General features: G+C 33.7%; 1 protein-coding gene across 1 annotated transcript in view; it reads left to right on the top strand.

Moving 5' to 3' along the window:
• Window positions 1–26,026, top strand: part of LOC150108701 (uncharacterized) — a 153,737-nt gene that overhangs the window by 58,681 nt on the left and 69,030 nt on the right. The window contains exon 2 of the mRNA XM_090416168.1: window positions 24,608–24,751. The gene's annotated coding sequence lies outside the window, so the exon portion shown is untranslated. The remainder of the gene's footprint in view (window positions 1–24,607; window positions 24,752–26,026) is intronic.

Here is a 26,026-nt window from a genome sequence, read left to right as displayed (position 1 = left end):
TATTAGATTAAGGTGGCATCAATTTTTTCTTACATAACTATGTTTTTGAACGCTTCCGAACGCAGTCGATAGCATTAATGCCCTTTGGAATTGGGTTCTATACCCTACGCACTATAAGTGCATTCATTCGAAGGCGAGTTAGCTGTTCTTCCAAAGTGGAAGAACAAACGCTTGACCATATCAAGCTATAGATATAATACGCAAAATAAGATAGAATGGGGATTTAGATTTAATTTGATCCAGTAGTTTGAAAGATAAAATTTGAAATACAATGTATTGATTTTTGTTTCTACAATTTGTAAATAAAAGTTTTAAAACCACTTTGTAGTAAATAGCACAGCATTAAAAAATAAACAAATAGCAGTATTGTGTGCGTTCTGGGTTGAATGACAACATCGGTGTACAATGCAGTTGCTCACTTGAGATTTTATTGTTTCTGGCACGTACGAAGAAAAAAATACTGACGATACACTAACGGTGCTCATTAGAAAAACTTCCAACATTCATTAACTCTTTCTGCGCACCGAGTTGAGCACACCAAGACATTAATATTTACCTGAGGAATAAATGAAGCTATTTAGTGAACAATGGAACAGAAATGTCTTTAATTTATGCTTTTAAATCTCTGGATCAGTTATCTGTTTCACAAGTGGCCTTGTTCGGCTTGGAGTACATAATGAGAGAGAGAGAGAGAGAGAGGGGAAGATATTAAAAATTTCGAGTATTGCTAGAAAAACGTTTATGACAATCTCTAAGGAAATACGACGAATGTCTTGTGCGCTGCAAGGATTGGTATCATAAATATGAAATGAATCTAATCCAGTTCTCAGCCTAAAAAAATAAAGAAACTGTAAAACTAACCAAGATAGCTCACGATCAGTTCAAGGTGCTTTACGACAACACAGTATGAAAAGGTTAATAAAACTTCTTTACCTTGACCTTACGCGAGGTACGCACTTGGAATTCACAGCATCCCCTTCAGATGAAAGTAAAGCCTCTTAAATTATGTTTCTATTTGTGGAAAGATGGATTGCAAAGTTACTTTTCTAGACAGCTTATGATGCACATTTTTCATGGCGAAAATAACGGATGAAGTAAGTTTGCACTGTTTGAATGATGATCACTAATAGATGAAAGCATTCATGAATTATTCATTCAGCTTTGCCATTTTGCATCTCAACTTTCCTTAAAATTTATGCTCCTTTTATTGATCTAATAAAACGTGAAACTGTTTTGTGAGTGTGCGTCATGAAATGTGTCACCAGACGGTGATTTGTTTACAGAAATCCAAGGCTATTGATACTCCATTCCTTCATATCAATTATGTTAACGCCAATTAACAATCAGACACATCAATGTATATTAGTTAAATAACATTAAGGAAGATGTATGCCATATCAAGACATACAGTGCTACGTAAATAAAGTTTGTTTGTCATTTAATTCATCCTCCACGAAATCTATTAAGCGACGCAGTGTCTAGTTCTGTTGACAGTTTGTATAATTACAGCAAATTCTCTTGGCACACAGTTTTTCCTCGTTTAATATATATGATATTTCAAAATTAAAGTACCCCTGTTCAGAGCACAGTGCACAGTAATCCAGATGTGGTTTGAATTACTTTGCACTCAAATCCGTCGAAACAGGTCACAGGTCCTGTTTCGAAATTTCTTCGAAGAAGAAGAATGGTCCGATAACGATATTAGCCATAGTTATCCATACTATGACTTTTAGCGAATATAAGAGAATTGTTGAAATTAACGGGGATTCTCTATACCCCAGATGTTAGAGTTTTCGTTTTATTCAGTTTTCGGATGCCAGCATCTTCTGTTGTGGCTGAGTTTATAAATGATATAGGAAATAATTTGAAAGGAGATATTCTGTTGTTTGCTGATGATTCAAAATTCGGTGGAGTAATATTTAATTAAGGTGATGACGAGAGCTTGATTTGATGATTTGAATATGCTGACAGTATGGGCAAAACAAATTGGATGTTGATTTAAGCGAAAAAGTATAAAGTTATGCATTTTGGAATATTAAGATTACACTCTGTGCACCACATTGAGACTGTACTCCAAGAACCTGATTAAGCCAGGGATTTGAGGTTAGTAGTAGATAAAGAGTAGCAAATATTGAAAAATACACTAACAAGCAAAGATAGGGAGTTAGCATTCTTCTTTATTAGGCCTTGATACGCCCACATCTGGATTACTGCGTTCAGGTCTGGTCACCTTGTTTCCTTGGGAATGAGGAAGTGGTGGAGAAGATTCAGCGACGAGTGACCAAGATGGTGAGTGGCCTGTGGAATGTTTCCTGTAAGGATAGATTGGAAATGTGTGGATTGCAGAAGTTGGTTGATAGGCGAAAAAGGGTTGGTTGATAGGAGAAAAATCTAGTCCTCAAGGACCTGAGGACTAGATTTTTCTCTTGGAGGGTTATGGATGAAAGGAACGGGTTGCCTGAATCAAAATACTCACAGTGTTTTGTCTGTTAATGGGTTCAAAGAGAGGTACGATAGATACTGTATTGATAGTTTTGGTTTCGTCTCCCACGATGAGTCTTACGACTCCAATAAATAATAATAATAATAATAATAATAATAATAATAATAATAATAATAATAATAATAATAATAATACGGGTATTATTGCAATGCTTTACGCAAAGGTTTCCATACTGTTGTGTACAGTAAATCTAACTTTCGTGCTATGACACTTGCACCATAAACCTTCAGCGTTCTCATTTGACTGTTCTCCAACTGCAGTTGTAACATCTTTATTCATTTGCGCAGTTCCAGATTTACGGAATCTCTAGTTGGATTGTCAAACTGTCTGTCTTTTCAGAATGACGAAACATGCGTCGCACTGCAATTAGTGTCATTGGGCCTTTTTGCAAAGTCTCTAGGCATCTGCACTAACAAAGTGCTGCTGCAGTATTTTCCCATTCCTATCGAAGTACTTCACAATCAAACACATTCAAGCAAAGTCAAATCCATCATGTAAGTCGATTGATGTAGAGTCACTCTCGCTCCTTCGTTTATACAGCCTTACTGTTCATTTGGTAAATGAACAGTATTCATATTTTCATCAAAAATTCATATTTTCTCGCTTACAGCGCCATATTTCCCATATCGCTCATTTTTGAACTAATTTTTATTCGAAGTCTCTTCCCCAAGATTCGGGCGATTTCTTCTAGTGATCTCCCTACAGATTGCTCTAAATAGGGATACTTTAGTTCTCAACAATTGCAGAAATAAACAATCACTGTGTGAGAATAGTGCAATTGTTAAACTGTTAGAGTTGTTTATTGCTGGACTACAGTTGCAGAAATACACAATTACTGTGTAATTATTATTGTACAATCATTAAATTGCTAACAATTTGTATATTGTTCACAACAATCGCAAAAATAACCATTTAGTGTGTAATTATTGTACAATCTTTAAATTGTTAAAGAGTTATCCATTGTTGTCCAACAGTTGCGAAAATGATAATACTTGAACGTGTAATTGTGTTACAATCGTTATCTAAACAACCTAAATAGCAGACATGAATTATCTTTATTTTTTTACTTAGATTGTTGTATAGAATTGCCTATCTGGATAAGAAGATCCCTATAATAATATATCAACCACGTAAACACGCCAAGACTGCCTTGTGACAAACGTAATTATTCCCTGATGAAACATTTAGTAAATGGTTGAGTAGAAACAACCCAAGCAGTCACCGAGAAAGCCCTATGGATCAAAACATGCTAACGGTGATGGAAATGAATAAGAAAACGCCTTTAATAACGTCCTAACGTCTCAAGCTTCGAAACATGCATCAACTACAGATGTAACTGCAACTCATTTAAGTTTCTTCTCTTTCTTTGAAGCCAGTCGGAATTTTATGAGAAAAAAATGAAAGAATGTTCTTTCTTGATATGCTGGGATGTGACAAAAAAAAGTTTCATTTATCAACGTGTTTGGGGAATATTAAAATCTTAAAAAATCACATTATTTATTGTAGGTGACACATGAGGTGACAAATGCAATGTTTTCATACTGCATATAAATTGTAACAACATGTTTGCACCAACACATAATAAATATTTATCACTTCTAGAAAAATTATGAAAATAATGAGAAGCAGCCATTAAAAATGCCAGGATAAAAAAAGATGTTTAGGAATTTTAGAAACTTTTATGCTGCTTCAACGTTGTCATAGCAACAGTGACTGTCGCTTGCGTATACCAAGTAGCTGAGAAGTCAGTAATGTTCCCAGCTCAATATCCTCCACTTTATTTATTTATTTATTTATTTATTTATTCATATGGAGTTTCCTCCCTTTTCTCCCCCGTCCCTATTGGGGCGAGTTGGGCCCCCTCATGGGGGGCTCAAGTATTTATTGCTGTAGATGTGTGTTCACGGGGCCGGTTTGCCTGCTTTGAGGATGAAAAACGCCAGATGAACTGGCGGAAAACACACTACTGCCCGCGCCCAAGACCGGCTAACTTGTCTATGCCTGAGGAAGATCCTCAAGTTCCTCACGTCTTCGACGGGAATCGAATCCGAGACACTCCTTCCCCAGGCATGTGGTTGGGAAGCGCAAAGCCACTAGGCTAACCGCGCGGACAATATCCTCCACTAACATGCCGCCATTAATCTGGCAGAATACTTCAAGTTCACATCGCCTTTGAAGAAAGAAAATCATACGATCGTGTGTAAAGATTAATGTAATCGTCTTATGAAAAGCAATTCTTAACAGTTTGTCTGTTTATTTCCTTAAATGTTTATCTAAGCCACTAGTTTTTTTGTTTTGTTTTATTTTAAACCAGAAGAAAAATAATGTTTGTTAATATGCCGGCCTGGCTGGCCGAGTGGGTGCGTATCCGCTCTCCAGCCAAAAGGCTGCGGGTTAGAATTTCGCCGTGGGCATGGATGTTTGTGATTTTCTGTGGAAATACCAGTGGTGGTATGCGGTAGATGGCATTGGTGTAGTTGAGGGTTGTAGAGTAGGTGCCCTCCCTCGATGAGTCTTTGCACTCCCTGGAGGCGTTACGTAATAATAATATGAGAAAACTTGTATGTGTGGCATATGTTTGTATTTTTACTCCATCCTCGAAATCACACTGCTTTCGCTGAGATATTATGCTGCGATTCTGTCTGATAGATTAAAAAAAATAAACCTCGGTTTGTTTGAATAACATTATGCTGATTTAAATAATACGGTAATACATAATAGTTGTCTCATAATAACGTTTCACCCTTCTTAATGATCACAGCCTTGCAACTTCGCACTAAACAATGGCCATAAACTCCAATATTTCGTTATTTCCTAGTACCGACCACAAAACGAATGAAGATCAAATGTCACGTATTTGTATGCGAAATCCATCGACGAAAGATTCCGGAAATGTTGTTACCAAAAGTGACAGTAGTGACAATAGTGACCAAACGATGTGTGTTGCGATCCTCCTCTCTCCTGGTTCTGTGATGTCCCGATAGTGTAATCAATGTCTTTAAAAATGTTTAAAAATTTAACTGCATATTCCCACATAATCTTTGTGCACATAGGGGTTATTTTTATGTCACAGGTGTGTATGTTTCACCTGCTGTGTATGTTTCACCTGCTGTGTATGTTTCAATGATGAAAAAAATATAATAACAAAAAATAAATTTAAAAACAAAGAGATGCACAATTGAACCATTTTAGCGTCATGGAGTGTCTAAATTCAGGAAAAACATTTTCATTTCTGTGAAAAAAAATAGTTTTTTTCAGTTGCGTTAAAGCCTTGTAGAAATCGTAAAAAAGCAGTATCATTTTTTATCTATTTTATTAAATGGACTATTAATATTATTCAATTTAAAATATAATATTATTAATAGATTTTTTATCATTCTTCAATCTCAAAATTTTATTCATCGAGGACTAATTTCGCTTATTTCTCCGCAAAGTTATTTTTTATGAAATTTTAAAATAATGCTTTATAACGTAGAAGGTTTCAGTAACGAGAATGGCGTGAGTCTGTTGACCCAGCTCAATTAACAAGCGCGCTAATTGCAATTAATGGTCGAGAAAGGCTATCGTAACTCACCGATAGCGGGTATAAACAGAGAAATTATCAATGAGGAAAAGGTTGTTGACACACGGTTGACTTCACATGCAATAAATAGGCGGCGTGTTTTAGGGTTACCTTCCGGAGATTTTTATAAGTAATTACGCGAAACACACATAAATATGTTATTGTTGTCAAGAAATATAAACCAAATGTGTAAAAGTAACGTTTCTTCAACGTCCTAATATAGAAAATCGGAGACCGAAGTCCGATTTGATATTCATTACAGTAATCTGTTCAAGAATGATGTTTCAGTCAACACTTGAAACCATGGCAACTACATTAATCATGGCTGCAGTACTAAAAGTATGGCATGTGTTTAGGATTACAGCTGTTATAAACATTTATGAATACGAAATCCAATTGCGTAACACAACAATATATTTCACCTGGCAAAATTTCCACAGCAAAGTCCCTATCCAGATGTTTTGATACTAGTTACTTTTGTTGTTGCTGGAAGGCTTCAGTTAATAGGTTCACACGAAACATGAATAGCAGCAACGGATTAAAAAATGATACGCATATGTACAGGAAAGCTTGTGAGATATTTTCAGGTCTGAAACAGGAAATCCAAATAAGCAAAGCAGATGGTAAGCTTTTTGTCCCCAGGCAAAAAGAGTTAGATACTTTTTTTTTTAATTTCCATCTTTTCATTAAACTTTTATAAATTTGGGTCCTTTTTAGTATTTTCTTTAATTATTAGGACTATTTCTTTGTAAATAGATTTTAAAAAATTGCTTCTAAAATAAATGTCTTCTCTTATTATCACTGCTAGGAAGTGACCTAGAGATGATCAACTATTTTTGTATTACCAATAATGTTATTATTTGAAATGTATTAGTAAATTTCATCTAACTCTTCTCAGCGTGATTTTTTTTTTTGCACTGAATTAAGGACAAATTCTGTAATGTATCTGCATCGGTTCCATTGATACGTTAAAATGCATTTGTGATTAAAATCAAAAGACAAACTTATGTTTTAGCTGGAAGCTCCAAGCGTTGTAAAGAATCCTAGTCTGCCACGTAGAAAATCTCTATCGCGTTCCGGATTTCCTCAGGCATTTATAATCTGAAACAGTCTTTTTTTTTAAATCTTCATCGATTTCCTGATAGTACCCTGAAGGGGTGTTCAAACTACTCTGACAGTGATTAAGTTTACATTATTTTTAGCTTTTATTCCCCTCGAAATAAAGATGTGGATTTTAGACACCCCTTCTAGATAAGGTGACCACACATCCCGGTTTGACCGTGATAGTACCGGTTTCGGATTATTTGACCCACTTTCCCGAAATATTGCCCCGGTTATTGAATGTACGATAATAAGAGTAAGAGAAAGAGAGAGAGAGAGAGAGAGATCTTCTCGGATACGCTTTACAATAATGAAATTATATGAAACACAATATAGTAATCAGAAGCAGAAAAAACAGTAACATTTAAATGGAAAAGCTCCAAGTGTTTCTTATAAGTCACAGAAATGTCAATTTACTTATTTCTAGTAAACGGAGCCGTCATACTCTAGGAAACATTTGAACTAAGTCTGTTGATATTCAAAGCAATAACTGTGATATTTGAGGAGAACAGAATTTTGGATTGATCTCATATCGACCACCAATATCTCCTGGTTTGTATTTCTAAAAATCTGGTCACTCACCTTACTTCTAGTTCAGGTGTGAGTTTATAATTTAATGTAACTGTGGCAAATAAGACTACGAAAAAAAGAAATTACTGATTGAAAGGTTAAAAAAGTAAATAAACTCATTACTTGAGGGGAAACCCCCGGTAAAATCGTTCTTATGACCAACAGGTATCAGAAAAGTGTCCATTAAATTACGTTTTTGGTTTATGTTAGTAGAAAAAAAAAGTCTATATACTGAACACAATCGTTTAGTATTAATACACGATAAAAATGCTATTACTTGTGGATGCACTAGTAAATCAGTGGAATCGTTACTTTTGTTTTTATATCAACCAATAATCACTTACCAGGATCACAAACACTGGTAAGGATTGTGATAGTTCCTATAGCGAATCTAAATCAAAATATTTAGTAATGTAGTTATTTAATTAATACAAAGTACTGGCTTTAATGTTATATTATTACCAGAATTATTTTCTTGTTTTATTCAATAAATGGAGATATTACTGTGCATGGTATACATAGAAATATTACCATATTATAAAATTATGAACTGCTGCTTGTAGCGAAATATTCAATATATTTAATACGTTTTTTGTCGATCGTTTTTACATTTAAAAAAAATCTTCATTTTAGAAACAAAGAAGTCGTTCCTGACATATTTCACTTAAGCGAGTTTTATGTGAAGGGAGTTCGAATCGTAGGATCTGCTGACATCAACTCCATTGGGGACCAAACTTTTTCCACAATTGGCCTGTCATTTCCAGATTATATTGCCAACTGGCAAATCCTCTTTCGCAAATTCATTTACTGAAACTGAGTCTTATTTACATCGGGACCTTTCTTTGATTTAAGGGAAAAGATTAAAAGAATAGCAAGTGTGAAATTCATTTAAAACGATCTCTCAGTTTCAGTTTTAATAAATAAAGACAAAAGTAACTGAATGATAATAAACGCTTAATCCCAACTGTCTACTTTTAACAGAGACTCTTGCCTCAATTTAAACCTAAGAAGAAGTAATTAGCGGAAATAGTTTCTTTTATTGGAATACTGTAAGTTGCATCAATAGCTGACTAGAGACACGGAAATACGGATAGCGATCATTCAAGAGAAGTGGGAGATCCTACTGCCTGTCCTCTACAACACGCATATCACGTGTTTATTTCATCTCTTGCCTCCGCCAATAGGAAGTGTAAGACATTAGCTTCTTCTTCTTCCTGTTCGTATGTCTACAGGCTTATAAGCAAAGCGGTCATAACCAGAACGATACAAAGCGAAGAGAAGGGCACTAAAGATGACACAACGCACGCTAGAAGAAGTAAGTCATGGAAATGGAGGATGCTGCTTAATATTTCAACCACAGAGAAAGATTTTAGCACGCAAATAGTTCTGGCATGTTCGTTACTTCAAGTGATAATGGAAGATAGGGAGGTAGAGACTGTTTAAGGAGATTTCCTTTTGAACATTCCAAAGGGAAATAAATTGCATTAACGCACTCAGTATAGTGGAATTTCTTCGGAGTGTTTTCAGATGACGCAGCTCTTTAAATCTTAAGCAGAATTTTACTAACACAACATGAGATCCAAAAGAAGAAAATTGGTGGCAGTTTTTGATGGCGCTTCATTCACGAAAATCTTAATGAAGATTCAGGGGAAAAATTGCAGTGCAAAAATAGGTGAGGAACTACGTCCGGATGAAAATTCCCTTCTTAAAAACAAAGGATGCTACTTTGATTTCAGTATTGGTTAAAAAAAAACTCTTGCCTTGTGCACTAAGTAATTACACCATAAACCTCAAACTTCACATATCGTATACCTGGTGGGGTAGTGCAACTTTTATCCGTAAATGCAACAAAAATGCCACCCTTGTTAGTTTATCAACTTGTCACACATACATATGTGCACGGAGTTTTTAAAATCCATCTTATCATAGGAAATCATTTACTATGAAGAAAGTGATATGACTGAAGGCACTGTATCTTCCTTCTACAGAAGAGAAATTCAATACTGGATTTCTTTGGTGAGATGGAAATCTGTTTACACAGAATTGTATTCAGAGACCATTAGTGCATAATTAAATCCTCCGTATTCTCACATTTATTTTACATTCCATCATTTAAAATAGCTTATCCGTAAAGGGGATCTAAAAATAAGAGGTATCTAAGATGAGTCAAACTTTTTAATAACTAAATCAAAAAACAAAATCTTCAAGGCTAATCTTCCCAAAGTAATGGTTGTAATGGAAGTGAGCTATCTCATCCGTTTAAATGGGAAAAGAATTTTTATACAAATCTCTGCATCCTTCAATTTTATGTAATTTCCCGTCTATTCTGAAAGCTAACACATTCCAAGGAAATATCGCTAGTAAATCATCCGTTTACATTTCCGTATTAAAGGTCCAGTGCACATCAGACAACATTAGTTAGATGCTTCCCCGGGAGACTGCGTGCAGGCAGAGTTGTGGATAAGACTTATTACCTCCATCAGGTTACAAAAATAAAGAACGATGGCCAGCAACTAGCAATGGCATGTAATTATCCTGGCATTCAAGATAAGTAACCTGTATGTAATGTAGCACATGGATTTAGACACTTCTTATGTATGGCTTTTCTATGAAGTATCTGAATGCGTATTCTCATCTGCAGAAAAATAGGAAACATATCTTTTTTTTCTTTCATTTTTGTATTTCAAATGACTGTTAAGCAATAACTGGTATATAATTCTAATTGCTTAAAAGTGCACACAAAGAAATTATTCAGCATGTGAAATAATTTGAATGTTGGATGGCAATTAAAATACGAGATTCCTCAGTTCGGAATCTCTTAATTAAATGATGAAAGAAAAGGCCTTCGATAAAATTTCTGAATGTGCAAGTCTATGAATGTTAAAGATAATCTCCAGTGATGATGAATTCCTCTTTTGAAATATTTCGATGGTTGCGGACAGTTTTCTCCCTTGGTTACAAAGTAAAATCTGCTTGCCAAGAAATTATATTCTTGTTTTTTATCTTTCACACAAGCGTAAGCAAGCAAAAGTTTGTATATGGAAGCTGACGATATCGCATCAAATTGCTCTAGTATTTAATAAAGTACGACACACTTCCTCTGTGATGTGTATTGCCATGCATTATAAGAGGAGAGTCACTAACTAGATCAATTTCTGCCTTTACTAAGATCTCACCAGCGCGAGCTAGACTCATGGAGATACTTAGAGTCAAATCAATTACAGAAGTCTTATTTTGAGAAGAGCAATGACACTTCCAATAATGTATGGCGGCATACATGTTCCAATGGAGGTGTGTTTTGCATTATAGGATACCAAGGTAACATAATATGAAGTAAATTGAAAGTGTTTCTCCTCCTCAAGTTACTGCACGCAGAAACTTTTCTTTGCTCAAGCTGGACTATACATAAAAAGAGTAATGTTTCGAGTCTTAGATACTCAAATAGAGCAGATGTAATTAAGAAAAATAATTTCTTCAATCTTTGTTTATATCAATGTTTGGTGTAAGTGTAACTTGCCAGTGAGACAAAAAAAAAACAGACATCTCTAGACAAATGAAAAATAAAAACTATACGATAAATAACATGAAATTTGTCTCATATGAGAAAAAAATGGTTCCTAATTAGCCAGCACATTTACGTATTTCTTTATTTCTTTGTTTGTTTATTTTTTAAGTGCGTTGGATGCTATACTTTAGTTCCAGCGTCTTGAAATGAATTGATTTAATTACATTCTAGAGCCAAGAGCTTTCTTGGTATACTTTATCATTCTTAGTAAGTTGTGTGTAAAGCCTTAAAGAAGATTTCAGAGACAAATAGTTCTTTCTAGTAGTTTCTAGCATGCACTTTAGAAATCTGACGCTAGAGTGATAACGTGTCACTTGCTGTTTCTCGAGTTATAAGGTTGCTAATTATTGATGCCTTCGTCAAATTAAACTTATGAAAAAAAATTAAAAAACCGATTTGTCAATATGCAAGTAATTATACCTCGTTGTAGACTGATCAGAGCGCTTATTGGGCATTAAATTATTTTTCCACCGAAGTATTCTCTAGGATGACGCCGCATGATAACTGAGCTGACCATTTATAAACTAATACTAATAACCATAACACTAATACTGTATTACGATAGAAGACCTAATAAAAGCCTTTTGTATCGCTGCACGAACACGAAATCCCCATTAATAGCGAATATTTCAGAAATAGAAAGTTCTTTGCACTTCTTAACGGGCGTTCTCGGACGTTGCCATGATGAAAGTAGAAAAAATAAATAAATAGAAGCCCATGTCAAGTGAATGTTGCGCTTGGCTTCTTTATCTCTTAGACCTCGGGAGGCCGCGGAGAATTGAAGTACCAAATCACGGCATTTTCGAAACAGTTTTGACAGTTTTAAAGATAAAAAGATGCGTCTCCAGACGGTTTCGCAAACTGAGGAGTAATCTCTAGACAACAATTGCTTTCTATCAACAGGTGGTTGATCTTTCGCTCTATTGATGATGAATACCTTCCTATCAAGCTCGTTACAACGATCAAATGCGATTTCTTGCTCACTTAATACGAATAAATGTTCACTTCGTACAAAACTATGCATAAAGTAATCTATAAATAAATAAATAAAATCCATTGACCATCATTGTGTATATGATATCAAAAATGATTTATACAATATTAAATGCAGATGAAACTCTATTTGGGAGTGTCTTATGATCTAAATTATTTAGAATTACTTCGCTTTAAGTAATAATATAGACGATAAATAATAAATACATATCCAGCAAGCTAATACTCAATTTGAAAATTAATAAAATTCTACAAAGTTAAGAAGTTGATTTTATTCTAATCAAACATGTCGATTCTTGGTCAGAGTGCGTGTCTTTTAAGTAGTGCGATACCATAACAAACTGGTGTCGAAAGTTTTTAATTCTGCCTGCTCTCGATCATCTCGAAAAATTTTACGAGTTTCAAAGTTTCAAATATAAATTGAAGCTGAGTATAACTAATGATGGATAATTATCCTTTCATTTAATCTTTCATTTAATAAGCATCATGTTCTTTGATTTCTGTTGCATTATTTACTTAAAACCATTACGCTTCTCTAATTAAGCAACACAAGTCGGGTTAAGCGCAGACTTCTCTGGCTTCATTCATAGGGAATTATTTTTTATTGTTTCAAAGCCAAATGATTTTATTAACTCGTCCATCGATGAGTGGTTTGACTCAGTTACTGTGACAACTCGCAGATATAGAATACTTCAGTAGAAGAATAATTTAATACCTGACATATCGTAATGCAGTAATATATAGAAATCGATTCTTCTTCTTCAAATTTTCGGTATTAAAAAGTTCAACGACTAAACGTTATCTTTATTTCCTCTCCCCACATCGATAACATCATTTCTCTTCATCTGTTCTTGCAATGTTACCTTCGAAACAAAACGTAATTTTCCAATAACAGATGAAGAGAAATGATGTTATCGATGTGGGGAGAGGAAATAAAAATAACGTTTAGTCGTTGAACTTTTTAATACCGAAAATTTGAAGAAGAAGAATCGATTTCTATATATTACTGCATTACGATATGTCAGGTATTAAATTTCCTTTTTTTGTTTATATTTTTTATATATTATATTATTTATTATATATTATTTATTTATATAATACATTATTATATATTTCGTTTTTAAGATAATTATTTGAGAAAAGTGTCACCTTCAAATATATAAGAAAATAATCTTTTTAAGTATTCAACCTTCATAACGATTAAAAGGAATCACAGAACACCACTTCTCATATGCTACCATCAAATATGGGTGATTAACTTAAATTGAGTATCGTTTCAAATAATAATTATTTCTATTTTAAACACCAATATTCATCAGTGAAAATTATTTCTCGTACGCGACTCACGAGGATAGACTTGTTAGGTGACTTCACAAGTCACGGACTCTTTTACGAAACCAGAATTGCTGACATGGTTTCACTGTGGCTTCTTCCGAAAACATTTGCGCCTGAATTATAATACACACATTTAAATGCACATAAATTATATGATTTTTATAATGTGTTTAGGAGGGGTTTGAATGTTTAATTTTGACCTTGGCAATACTTCCCAGACCAAAATTTGCTATGAATGAAGCCGGAGAAGTCCTGATATTTTTATCAAATAGTATTTAGCTGGGAAGGTATTAATCTCCCGTATTGGATATGAATAGTATTAATCTCCTGTATTGGCAAAGTTAAATAACTCGCAAGGATTTTGAATAATTAACATAATTTTACTAGTTTGTTTTAAATAATTAAAAACGTTGCATTTTTCTATTGGAACTAGACTTAAAATATGCGAATGTAATTTACGTAGAAGTTAAAAGTTTAAGTAAATATGCGATATGCAATTTAGAAAAGATTAAGTTTGACCAAAGATTTCTTCTGTTCCAGACCATGTTGGGAGCAACGGGGCGCAAAGAAAAAAAAATGAATAAAGTATTTCATTTCTAAAAAAAAAAACCGATATAACGGCTTTAAAAATAAATTAACTCTTTCGACTTAGATGAAGCGAAATTTATTGAAAACTGAATGAGATCGCATCCTAAGAATATACAAAGAATTCCAAATTTTTCAATATGTCGGTTGTCACACTTAACAGTGTCTTACACATAATATAAAGAGATAAGCTGAACTTTATTTTAATAGAGAGCCTTTGGATCAGAACATGTCTTTTAACTGCAGCTCTTTTAAATAAAAAATATAATGAAATGAAATTATCATATATAGGTATTATTTCTTATCTATGGTCTATTTTTGGCAATTACGATCTTTGAAATTTGAAGTGGAGATTGTAGATGGAGATGAATGAATGCTAATGATAAGTAGAACAGCAAGATGGAGCTCCAGTGAAATTTGAAATCTGAGATTTAAATAAAAGCGTAAAAATGATAGAATACTCATTAAGATGGAACGTGGTAAAGGAATAAATTTAGTAATGATAATAATAAATATACCATAAAACTTGTAAAAATGAATAGTCGATACATATTTTAATATATATAATCTACACAAATCTACACAAAATGATTAAAAATCTACATTGAGGAAATATCATTTCTTTATCAAGACCACATGCTTCTTTTCAAAGTTTAAAACATTTTCAATTTACCAACATTCAATGTAAACGGGATTCTTTTGCAGAGTGCCTGTAAGCGAAGCTAAACTTCCAGCAAAACGGAAATTACGTCTCAAAAACTACAAGAATTGAACAGTTCGACTGCAAAGCTTCTCAAGGGAGTAACATTTTGAAATCCACAGTTCATGATGTAACCTTTAAAGAAACATCACTGTAAAAGGTCACAAAAGATTAGATGTATGCTAAAAAAAAACGAACTCGCCAATCAAACACTGTTTGTTTTGTTATGAGGTTGTAGTAACGATCCTGTATAGAATAACTTACAAGAATAACTAAGAAAACTTGAAAGCCACAATATGAGATAAAACAGCTTAATCTCTGAACGTCTAACATTATAGGAGCACACTTAAATATTCAAAAGTATTAACTGTAGCTTAATGAGCTGTACAGAAAGAGAAAAATTTTTTTCAGCAAGAAATGAAAGATATACCACAATTAATTAACTCATACAAGAAAAAAGAACTTAAATATCATCTCTCGTGCTTCGTATACAGCGTCCTTTAACCATCGAGAATAAAAATCTCAATAATGAACTTTCTTGAATTGATGAGGAACATAGAAATAGTTTAATGATAAAAGGCAGCTCATTATTAAACTTCCATGTCTTTAAAGCACTAGCAGAATAAATATATGAAAGGACCACTAATAATTAGACGGAATGTATAATAAGATTCGTTGACAGTTGCATCATCACAGTGTGAGTTTACCGAGTTAATTGCTCGAAGGATTTCTAGTCTTTTGATATTGAAAATTAGTTGATACATAAAACCTTGCAGGAAATTCTTTGGTGGTTTCTAAATGCGGCCATTTACGAACTATTTGGTCTTCTTGCAAGCTGCTTTTATTTAACCATGAATAAATTATCACATGAAAAGAATAAATAAACTGCAATTGTAAATAGCTGCGTTTCATGTAGTTTCTAAGGAACTGCCACGGGCTATAACGAGAGTTCGTTAATAACCCTAGAAATATCTAATAGAGACACTGGCGTTCTGATATAATCGCTTACATAGATTACAATTAGCATGTTCTTATGTGAAAAATACGACTAATATCCGTTATTATCTACGTCATTAGACAAATAAAGGTTGTGCATGTAAAGGTAAGGGTCTTGAGGTTTCCAATAGGAAAGAAATGAGTAAAATCTTGGCATAATTTTGGCATGAACTGTTTCGTTATCTCACTAAAAATGATATCAGCTTCTGTCCAGGAGTCCGTGAATACATTTCGTAGAGAATTAATTAGATTCGCAACTTTTATTTACTGTTTTATTCTGTTATTATTTTCGACTGAATGGGAAGTAATATTTTTTGCTTTCTTTTATATTGCAATTTTGAAGACGAAGCTCTAAAATGTGTTCATTACCTTTAATAACAAGGAGGAAGAGATTAAACTTTGCTATAACATATCTATGGTATATTTAGTGTGTGATAAAACTTAATGCCCAGAACAACAAGAGAAAAATGTAGAACCCTATTCAATTAAAATGTATTTCACATTTAAAGAAAATAGAGCCAATATATATGAATATGCGCGAATTAAAAAATCCAAAGGACCTCAAAAATTCAAAATCAAGTTCTGCACTAAGGATTGCATAAAACAAAAATCGCACTAGAAATGAAGCATCGTCTTCTTTTATGCTTGTTCAATCCTTCAGTAAGTGGAAGATCTTAGGCTAGATGATGGAAATCACTAGTAAAAGTACTGTGCATTGGGACATTCAATAAAAAAGAGAAAAAAACATTCGTCATGGCGATCGCATGCGTATGTATAAATGAAATTTTATAATCATTCATCAGATAAACTGAATACTTTTTTATCACTGAATACAAACTTAGCATCAAATGAACAGCTTCCACCAATAATATTTCTTAAGAGTTCACATAAAGGACAGCGTGATAATCAACAAAACCACTTCCACAGGATAATAATGAACTAATTCTCGAACCATTGAAAACTTTTGGTCTGTTGAAAGAATACTAGGTTCTGTCAGCATAATGTAAACACAGTCAGAATAAAACTATGCCTGGTAGAAGGCAACAAAAAGCACAAATGAAAAAATTACCGTTAAAATATATTTCAAACTCAAAGGCTTCAAGACCATGAACACCAAATCAATTCAAGTTGGAATAAATTGTTTTTCGTACTGCATCTGTGGTTGTTTTATGGCTATGGTTCTCGTAAATTATCTGACAGGAGATTACTGAAAGTTAAGAGTGGAACGCCAACTCTTCTGATTCAAAAGAACATCGTTGACTTCTCTACTAGTGGAACTGGTGAATTAGTAGATCCCCATCACTCTTCTTACACTTCATGTTTGACAAATAGAGTGGTCTACTAATTAACAGTGTGTACTTATCCAACAGAAACTATGTATTCGTTCTCATTTCCCGTGTGTACCTCGGTAACCCCAAAACACGAGAGTGGTGGAGAGAAGTCAGTTAGCGTTGATGAACGAAGGAAAACTTTGAGATTCTTGTTTCACCCATTTATTTCGCTAATTAAATTTCTTGCTCATAAAGAGACACAATAATATGAGAGAGAGAGAGAGAGAGAGAGAGAGAGAAAGAGAGAGAGAGAGAGAGAAGCTTTTTAACAGTAAACATCATTAGAACATAATTTGGTGCCAATTTAAGTTTACTGAAATAATCTCTTAAAATCTGCACTTAAGATGTTGTATGAAATCTGTAAGAAAAATTACTATGAATGACATTATTCAGTTTCGAGTTTATCCCATCTTGCTATAACGATTCCACAGAATTCCACTCGCTGATCGGAATAACTGTTGTTCAATCCGAAGATGACTAATTCTGTGTTTTGAATCCTTAACAAAAATAAGTATATATTTTTAATTATTAGTAATATTTCACAAATACTTCAGCAAATACAGCATGGATTACTGAAATATTTCGGAGATTCTACGCAACCGATCACTTATATGCTGGTTTGTCTGCAATACACTTTATATGAAATAAAATTAGTTGTAATTAGAAGAGCAAACAGAATGAGAAACGATAAATTTAACTTTACTTTGCAATACTTAGAGCTATTACAAGAATATTCTTAATTTTTGAGAATAAGACATCGAGGTCCTATAATCTTGTTAAGTTTACATGTAGAATGCCAAATATATGCGTTGCTTCTCAAATTTCTTTTGTCAGTCACTGAAGGAAAAGGGAATCTTTGTTTCATTTTCTCTTCAAGAAATTTTTTTTCTATTTAAGAAAAGCAATCAACCTCAAAAAATCCTCATTCTTGTGCATTCTCACAAAAATTTAGAAAATATCTCGAAATACCATGGAATAACTTTAAAAACTTACGTAGCATCCAAATATTTGAGAGATAGGAATTAGATCGTGAAAAGGGGTTGCAATTCGTGGTATTTTCAGATGGTCATGTGGCTGAATAATAAACAGAAGTTTATGGGGTAGGACCTAATACGTCGCAGAAGTTAAGAAATAGAATATTCAAAATAATAAAAATTAAGAAATATACTTTACAAACATGTTAATCTGCATTATAGTTTTGTAATCAATGGAAAAGGCTATCTCTTCTTGATTGGACAGCTTGTATGTGCCATGCGTATTGAAAATCGGATGTGATTGTCCTGAGAATCACAGTGTTATTCTCAGGACAATCAGAAAAAAACAATTCTCTGAAATATTTACTATCAGAAAGTCGTGACAATACAACAACCTGAGTTAAATCTTTCCTTTCATTTACTCATGGAGATATAAATATTAAATGAGTTATTTTTTATTCTCATTCTCAGCAGAAAGACATCTTCCTTTCAGAATTAATAATAGACAAAATAATTAATAGAGCCTCCGTAGCTCAGTCGGTATAGACGAATCTCTCTGCTAGGAAAGACCTGTGTTCGAGTCCTGTCAGTGAGGAATCTTTCCTGGTCTCTCTCGACGAAAGGTAAGTTATCCAGTCTCATACGGAGGTTGGATTTATTTTCACCAGGAATCTAGGGTTTTTCGTTCCTCTAAACAGGCAAACCGGCCCCTTGAACACCACACGGATTACAGTCATTAATATTGCCTTAGGGGGATGCAGCAAGGAGTGACGAACCAAATGCATTAAACTCGTCGTGAACCCCTCATTAGGGGACTGTACTCGTCCTAAAGGAAAGTATGAGATGAATCAATCAGAATAATTAATACACGTTTCAGTACAACTGCACTGAAATCATTGCAAATCTTTCATCATATTTCACGTAATAAATTATAATAGTTGTATAATCTGTTGCAATATCATCATCATCATCGTCGTTATTATTAGTGCTCTGTCTCTTGACAGGTCCAATGGTATTTTCAGAAAATTCCCTTCCTCCAATTTCCTCTATCTTGCTTTCTCCTTAATTTCTTGATATCGTCTTATGCCCATTGGAATCATGGAATAACATTATAGAATCATTTAGTCGTCTCCTTCCTCTTGGTCGCTTTCCTTCAATTTTCCCTTCTATCATTGTGTTCAGTAGGTTGTCTCCTCTTAATCCATGTCCTATCCAGTTATGCTTTCTTTGTTTTATGGTCTTCAGTAAATTCCTTTCATCTTCTTCTTCAACTCTAGATACTTTTTTTCCACGTGTGTGAAATTCACGTATTTTATATTCCACATATTGCAACAAAATTACCAATGAAGAAGTATTACATGTGTGTGAAAAAAAGTAACAAATAATTAATACTAATTTGATGTCCAGTTACACAATTATGTTAACCATCCAAATACCTGCTAATGAAATTCTATTATTTCGAGTGTCATACGCAAATCATTATGGATATTGTGCTTTTAAGAAGCATTAGCGACTTAACAGGGTAGCTACTTAATTTTACTTCATAGAAGAATAAGTATAAACTATAAGCATAATGAGTAATCAGACAGTTTCTCCACTTCCTATTTCACTTTTAAATAATAATACAGTAAAAATTATTACTTACACTCCGCCCAGCTAGCCAAATATTAAAAGATCACAAAGTAAAAAAAAAAAAAAAAACGTTCGATAGCTGCTTTGACTTGGGAGGAGCGATGGTGATTAGTTTGATCTTATCATTTGCACTCTCTCTTAATTACACCTTCTGTGCCAACTTTTGTGATATCAGTTACCATTCACTGCGAAGTTATCAATAACAAAGAGGACATCGGGAGAGTTCAACAGTATTTGCTATTAAGAACAGAACGACTTCTTTAAAATGAACAGTGATGAAATTTCACACAAAAATACAAACAAATATAAAAAAATCTGAGCCAGAATTAAGTTTAAAATACTTGTCATTTTGATGATTGTGTGCATTTTCTTTCAGGAGTTCCTTGAATAGGAATTTAAGAATGAATGAATGGATGGATCGATGAAAACATTCTTCAGTATTTTCATTCATTGTCCTCCTACTCAGTGATTTAAATTAAAGATTAAATATCTTAACCTTCGCGGATTTTTCACAACTTGTTCGATTGTGAAAATATACAAAATAACCCTTTCATTTTGTAGAAGTTGATCGAACTACCATAAACATGGTAAACATAATAACAGCTTTACCACTTCTATCGAAATTTTTATATTTCTTGCTGTCGAATGGGATCTGCCATAAGCGGCTTTAACTACAAACTAATCAACTGTGTGATACATAAGACTGTTCCAGCTGTGAGTGTTCCTGTTAAGTCCTCCCTTTCAGTTAAGCATCATGTGTCTTTAGTCTTTTGGACTTGAAACCGTTCAGATAGAAAATTTCACCTTGTTTCGTAAATTTGCCACTGACGATCAGAAAGAACTCTGAATAGATTATAGTGTGGTGTGAAGCACATTTATTTTTGTAGTATTGGGACTTGTTTAATTTGCAACCGAACACAACCAGTAAGCCCTAGGCTCAATTTTAATGATGTGTCTGGGATGCAATTTACAATGAAAAGCTCTTTAAAATGTCGCTATCATAAAAGAGTACACAGAATGGTTTTAGCAGAGAATCATGTAATCCTACCACAGTACACTGTATTCACAGTTGAAATGGTTGAAAATAGTAGCATTAATTATATTTGAGAAATGCGCCCAATTATTCTATTATTGAGCGCATAATAGAATAATTGGGCCAAATATTGAAACACGCTGTTATTAAATCCTTTTTGTTGGCTATCTGGATATATTAAGAAAAATAATGAACAACTGGAATTACTTCTAAATTTGGGCATAAAATATATTTAACAACATATATTGAGCATTTGTTATTTGCGCAAGGAAATTTGAAAACAAAGAAAATAAATAAGACTATTAGATTAGACAAACTTCCAAGTAATACAAATAACTGATGAACTTGCCATTATATCATATTAGTACTACTTAAAATTTCAATATAGCCTGCGTTGCCCGTATTTATTTCATTAACAGTACCAAGAACAACAAACGAAATGTTCTAATTATAATAACAAATAACGTATGCTTAAAAAAAGTCAAAGGAATTTACCATTCTTTTATATAATTCTTAATGATATCTGTGCTAAGCTATCGTATACCTCAAGATCATTTTGCAATCTTCCATTTCCTCTGTGACTTCTTAAATCACCATATGATTAACTATCGTATTATCATCTTTTCTTCTTGTTTCACATAAGGAATCGCTAATTTAAATTTTTAAGAAGGCCATGTGCAAAGCACATCACAATTTCAGTTGCACGCTCATATATGTAATCGCTGGATAATTAGTTTTTCCCTCCTTCTATCAGTTTCTTGAAAGAAGAAAGAAAACCTGTCTAATATTGTTCAACTGAGATTCCATTAAAAATACCAAGTTATGTCTTGCTTCTTGACAGGATTCGAAATTTCTAGTGGAAGGCACTTTCACTTGCAGAGTCAAAGAGAATCCATCAGTAGGACTTCGCTTGAAAACATTAAGCAATATTACCTAAATACTAAGCCAACGATGAAAAAAAAATATCCGATCCTGATGCGGAATACAAAACTGTGTATGTGTTAGTTCTTTTTTTTTTAAATATGAGTCTCATGCAGAGAAGTTTGCAAAAACCTATAGCGCATTATGTTATAACATGCCATTTAGTGTGTCTCATACACTCCATCATGCCATTTAGGCTGACTCATGATGTTTAAGTCTGAATCCAATCGACTGAGGTTTACTACGAGTAGGTAAGAGTATTGTTGTCGTATTTAGTAAAATACAATGGCGTAAGCTATGAGCGAAGGTATACGATATCGTCTGCGTGAAGATGAATGTTGCGAAAAACTACGCTAATATTCTTTAAAAACCATTAACTGTGTTGCATTCATATCGTCCACAGCTCAAATAACAGAACCGTCCGTATTCCCGTATAACGATATCGCACCTTATTTTCCAATATCTTTGTAATTCGGGTTTTTCTTTATGTCTCTGTCCTTCATTGAAGAGGAGTACGCATATTTAAATTGAACTTGATCACAGAACATTTGGAAGTGGTGAGGAGCACCTTACCATTGAACCAAGGAGGACATAAACTCTCACTTTTCGCTGTCACCGGTAGATGTAAGCAGATCTCATTGTTTCAACAAAAGTTAATACAACGAAAGACTTACGAGTAGAAATTTAATTGAATATTCAGGATGAATTCAAAAATTAAACAAAGTGCAGTGACATAACGAAGAATGAACAATGACAGCGTGTCAATACCACGTCAATAGAGCAGCACTCTGGAAAAGAATTAGTAGCCATAGTATTCAACACTAAATACGAGGCTAATCTTCTTGAATGTGAGCAAATATCAGAATGGGGAACTGGACAATGAGACAGACTATGGTCCCACAGACGATTCTACCAAGGTAGAAGAGGAGGAATTTTTTGAGGCTTTAGAGAAAGCAACTGACACAATAAAAAGGAAAAGTTGGTCCTTGTTGGAGATCTAAATAGCAAAATAGCAAATGATTGTCAGACATACAAAAATATTTTGGAAAAATTTGGAGAAAAGAGCAAAGCTAATGCAAAGCAATGGCAAATACCTTGGATTTCTGCTCAGAAAATGACTGGTTATTACTAACACCATGTTCCAACATAAAAATATGCACAAATGTGCACATTTTTATGTTGGAGAACTCTCACATGGAGAGTTCAAACTCCTCCAAACATAGAATTCTCTGGAAGAATATGAAAGCCTTAAAAAAATAAATAAATAAAATAAGTTTTCTTATACAACGATTGAATAAAGAAAGTTGTGAAATTTACTAAATTTCCTCAATCTGATCAGATATGATGGGTTTAAATTGCCCTCCTTCGGAGAAATCGTTGTTCTTCTTCATATAGCTTGCTTGGTTATTTTTTAGACGATTATAAAATATTCTCAGTAGTTTGGAGCATTGTGGGCAATGTTACTCTATTTTATTCGAATGCAATTAGAACGTTCTCATTGTTGATTCTTCGATATTATACTTGTATACTTGTGCCTTGTTTAATTTTTGAACTCTTTCTGAAACTTGATAACCGGGGGAAAATGTTATGCAATTAAAATTTCAATGTATGACTTCCCGTGGTATTAAACTTTTATTTCAATGTCTATTTACGTTTCAAATTGTTTCGGTGCAAAGTATAAGTCACATCAATTTTTGTCATGCAAACCAGTAATATTCTGTATATTTCCAGATAAAATTAAAATGACAATCATTTAAAAATTGTTTCTACTACTTGTAGTGGAAATGAATCGTGTGTACATTGCATGACAATGCACACACATGATTCAAAACATTATCATCCTTCCTTTTTTTTTCGGTCAACCAGGCTGCACGGTTGGCTAGAAACAGTCCCGTGGTGGCGGTATCGGGATTGTTCTCATGGACATCACTTTATGAGATATACCACGTATTGCCCTACATGATGACAATGCAGCTCAATATTGATCTGGACTCTTTCAGTAAAAACAACTCTATATAACAAGGCATGCATTAAGCAATCATGGCTCGAAGAGCATATCTAAGCATTCCGTATGAAATCTCGTCATTTGAATTTCATCCAACATTTCTGGGATCATGTAGAACGCAGCATCTACCGGTCGACGCCAGTGTCTCACTAGGTCAGCAACATACAGGATGTTATTCTGCCTTGTTGGTCCTGCATATCTGAGGACACCTTCCCTGGTCTAGTGGAGTCGATGTCAAGAGGGATGAAAGCTGTTATCTCGGCAAAAAAGGTCAACATCCTATCAGATAGGTGATTGTAATGTTTGGATGATGGAAGCAATTTTAGTATTGCACAGGAAGGCCATAGTGTTTGTGAGAACCATGCCCATACGCGAATCATAGGTTTCGACCAGCCATCATTTTGATATTAGCAATTAACATGATAACTGACTTGTTGCGTAGATATTGCTTAAATAACTTATTGCGTGAATAAATAAACTAGAAAATAAAAATGACGAATCTCTTTCTTTCGCCTCCAAATAAAAGATTAAAAAAAGGTCTTTTGATCGTAAAGATGCCAATTTATTGCCTACTTTACAAAAATAGTATATTTAAACAAGAAATTTAGGGGGAAAGTTTTTTTTTTTTTCCTTCGCTTCACGAATAACGTCATACGGAGTGTTTTGTAAACATTATATAGGACAGGAATAGTTTTGTATAGTTTTGTTAATCAAAAAATCCTTTTAATATACGTGCTTCAATAACAGCCGAAGAATCTTGACTCTAACAACTAATTTAAGCCTTCCCATTTATCTTTACAGAGATTTTAGCACCAGGGTATAGAATACACTCCAGTTTGCCTTAGGGCTTTCCGTATTTGGGCACAACTGGGCGTAAACGGTAAAGAACGCAGATGTTCTAAACAACCTTGACGTCTGCCGCCTGTTAAAGAAGCAGGACAGGAGGTAAGTAAACGCTAAATTTTCATTTGAGTTCATGAAAGTGTACTCGCAACAGCGAGAAAAGCTAAGTTGATCTCCAAGATGTTTCTACGAATTTTTTTTTTAATTAATTGACTTCACTCCATCTTTCTTATTCGAAGAAAAGTAGGTCAGCAGCTGTAGAAAATTAAACTAAAAGCTACCTTTTAGGGAAAAGTGAAAATCTGAAAACAAGTTGATTTGTTGTGCAAAAGATTGAGAAAACGCTGTCTTCATGAAAGTGGGGAAAATACTTTACAAATCCAGTAATGTTGAACAGAGATGAGATGGAATATACGGAGAGCGAGTTTAATTTATGTGAATTACGACGCTGAACCGAAACATCAGAAAAAGCTACAACTGTCTGTGGTGGTTACTGATCCTTAATTATTGTTTGAAATCCAAGACAGTTGGCAAGAAAGACAAGAAAAGGGAAGTCCAAAGATAAGAAAATTCGTACAATTGAAGCAACCGTAAAGATCAAAGGAGCATACAAAAATAAAACTAAAATAAATGAAATTTTGAATCAAAATTTGGTTCCATAAATTCTATTCTTTTCATCTTAGGCAAGAGAAAACTTTTTCACGAATTTTTTTCAGGAAAAAAAATAATCGCCTTCTTTGTAAACAGATTTATTTATTTTTTTATTTTAATTTATTGTATTTTAATTTTATGTTCATATTCTGAATTTTACGGTTACAATTTACGTTTTTATTTTTAAGTATGGGGAGGGAAAGTTGAAGGTTACTTCTAAAATGAAAAGGACCCCATTTCATTCTTTGTTGTCTCATTTATCCGCATAATGGCGAATATGAACCACTAATAGTCAAATTTAAATAAATAAACATAAATTTTACTAATGACTATTAATGCATTATGTGTGCATTACATGAAAATGAAATTGCGTGTTAGTTTTAAGATTTACTCACTTTTCAGCTAGAATATCTTCAAGGAATGTAACGGGTTAACAAAGTAACGTAATGACTATTGGTATGAACATACTGTATGTACAGAATGCTACTGAAAGAATTCCCTCAAATGATCTAGAACGGAAGAGTAGAAAGAAAATACTACCAAGAAAAGAATACAATAAAAAACAAACATCGAGTACAAGTGGTCAAAAGTCAGCAATTTAAATAACTGGCTGCAGATAGATTGAAATGGAAAGCTGTTGTTCATGGTAGCATCGATCCGCCTTGGACGGATGTGGATGATGATGAAAAATATTTAAATTTGCATCATTAAATCAAGACCGTCAAA

The sequence above is a fragment of the Typopeltis vanoorti genome, chromosome 3, assembly GCF_054136105.1.
Source record: "Typopeltis vanoorti isolate ZY-2024b chromosome 3, IOZ_Tvanoo_1.0, whole genome shotgun sequence".
NCBI lineage: Eukaryota > Metazoa > Arthropoda > Arachnida > Uropygi > Thelyphonidae > Typopeltis > Typopeltis vanoorti.
The sequence above is the reverse complement of the archived record's forward strand: the minus strand, read 5'-3'. Positions and strand labels throughout refer to the sequence as shown.